This window comes from Triticum dicoccoides, chromosome 5B, assembly GCF_002162155.2.
Source record: "Triticum dicoccoides isolate Atlit2015 ecotype Zavitan chromosome 5B, WEW_v2.0, whole genome shotgun sequence".
Lineage (NCBI taxonomy): Eukaryota > Viridiplantae > Streptophyta > Magnoliopsida > Poales > Poaceae > Triticum > Triticum dicoccoides.
Genome location: NC_041389.1, coordinates 468,507,986 through 468,510,840, shown reverse-complemented (window position 1 = coordinate 468,510,840; position 2,855 = coordinate 468,507,986).

Genomic DNA, 2,855 nt, shown 5'->3' with positions numbered 1-2,855 from the left:
GTGTCTCCAAGGGACAGTTGAGTACTACTGATTCCCCATTTCCCTATTAACCACTAAAAATAACTGCTGATTTTCTCTATTAGGTTGGCCAGTCATCAGCCAAGTCATATCAAGCAGTTCTTATTCTGTCTGAAACATTTCTTGACAAACACTTCTATCAGGGAAATGAGAAATACCCACATTAGTAGCGGGTCGAATTCCAGCATGGAATAAATCCGCAAATAAGAATATTTGTCCATCTGTAATGGAGATTACATTAGTAGGAATATAGGCGGAAATGTCTCCAGATTGAGTCTCAACTATTGGTAAAGCGGTCATACTTCCTTCGCCTAAAAGAGAATTTAATTTTGCGGCTCTTTCTAAATGGCGTGAATGCAAATAAAATACATCCCCTGGATAAGCCTCACGGCCAGGACTTAATAGAAGGGACATTTGGCGATAAGCTTGTGCCTGTTTGGAGAGATCATCATAAATTATTAAAGTATGCCGTTCGTGGTACATAAAATACTCAGCGAGGGCTGCTCCCGTATAAGGAGCGAGGTATTGTAATGTAGCAGGTGAATCCACCATTTCAGCTACTACAATAGTGTATTCCATGGCCCCCTCCTCATGGAAAGTAGTTACTACTTGAGCTACGGAGGATGCTCTTTGACCGATAGCTACATAAACACATATTACACCTTGCCCTTTTTGATTGAGAATTGTATCTGTGGCTACTTCTATTTTGCCAGTCTGTCTGTCCCAAATAATGAACTCTCGCTGACCACGCCCTATAGGGATCATAGAATCGATAGCAATAAGCCCTGTTCGAAGAGGTCCGTATACGGAACGCCTGGAAATTCTACTTGGAGCAGGAGATTCAATTAAGCAAGATTCAGAAGCTACAATTTCACCTGTCCCATCAATAGGTTTAGCCAGAGCATTTATAACACGACCCAAGTTATATACGCTCACGGGTATCTGAGCAATTCTTCCTGTTGCTTTTACAAAACTTCCCTCTTGATGCTAAACCATAGCTCTAACTGAGTAAAATTCCAAAATTTCTAAGAACGATATGCTTTTTTGCATTTTCCACTGTGAAAGCTTCTCTCAATCCCTCCCTAGTCCTTTCTTTCCTAGGCACAGGCTTACCTGGTTGACCGCCCACATTCATTCATTGTTCGTTCTGTTGTGGAATCGAACCACAGAGCTAGCGCAATTGGGATTTAGAGTCCCATGCGTGAAACTAAAGAGGATTTTCAGTCCTCTGCTCTACCAGCCAGAACCTAGAAGGACACTTCACACCTGATTTGACACAGCTAGACTGGAACACTGCTTTTCAAGAGCACAGACCCCAGTATAGAATACTTTTTTGAGTATGTTGGTAAGGTCCGGTCATCCGCTTCTGTGCTTGCACTTCTGCGTAACTAGGGGTGCAAGTCCAGTACAGCATACTTTCATAATTGAATCAAAAGCGTCGATACATGAAAAATCTCTATATGATATTTATGACACAGAATGTTATTCTTTCAACATGATTCCTCAACATTTTTTTTCATTGTAACTGACTCTCCGTTCTCTCCGTTCCACTTTGGTTTTCGACTAATAATTACCATGATGAATTTCTCTTACTGCTTGGTTCCGCATTGGATTTTGGAAACTTTTGTTTAGAAAGTGGTGTCACGACCGTGGGGATCAAATGGATGGTTCAGGAAAGTCTAGTGAAGCGGCACGGTCTAATCATATAGATGACCATAGTGGTATGGTTCCATAGAAAACTACTGGAGGCCATTACCGCCACCGAAATGGTTTCCATGCTCCGTTGGATGATTTGACGATATCGCAGTATCAAGCTAGAACGGTTTCAATTCGTAGGATGGGAAAGAAACCTCATCCTTTGGTGCATACTAACCGATGAAGCTCAACCGTCTCTCGAACTGAGCTATTTCCACTTTTTCAAACAAAAAGTTCGAGTAGTTCAGTGAAAAAACGGTCAAGCTTTCTTCCATCCTTCCTAGCTCCTCGAGCTTGCACCCGCTCGACGCCTTTTTCATTGTTCGTTCTGAGGTGGATCCGAACCACTCTCTCCGTTTGGATTTCGAGTCCAAAAGGCCCAACAAAAGAGGATTTTCAGTCCTATGCCCGCTACCAGCCAGAACATGATTTTTCCACTTCACACCCACACAATCGGGATTTGATGAAGTAGCTACGTTTTTTTCTTATTTGATTCGGATACTGTCAATCTACTGTCCATCTTTCTCTTTAGTTTTATCCTTTCTTTCTCCTCAACCCATCTCTATTGGATGGACTTACAAAAGAATAATATCTAATCTCCCCATCGCGGTTAGGATCCCATGAACCAGGAGCGCCAACACCGGTTCCTCGATCTTCCTACTGGAGGCATGGTCATGGCTTTCATTCATTCATTTCATTCTTTGTTCTGTTGTGGAATCAAACCACTCAAAGGATTTAGAGTCCTTTTACCAACCAGCCAGAACCAATATTTCTCTATTATATTCTGTTTTTTCTTTGTCAGCTAGCACAATTTGGATTTCGAGTCCAATGCGCTAACGCTTTATTTAGTTCTCTTGCTCTTTCTCCGGGCTTTGACCATGTCTCTCGAACAATTTCAGTACATATGGCGCAAGACGATTCCACATATATATCGAGGTTGGAATGGGATCGGGTGTTTTCACGTCTCACCATAGTGCCCGGTTTGTCTTGATTGGTGATTGATAAACAAGAAGGAAAATGGAAAAGTAGAAAATCTACATGTTTATACCGTTGAGGTCCTTAGTTTAGTCAAGTAGGCGAGGGCATTTCCATCGTGAAGGATTCAATCCAGCCACAGGTTCCCCTACACCTACCTTGTTACG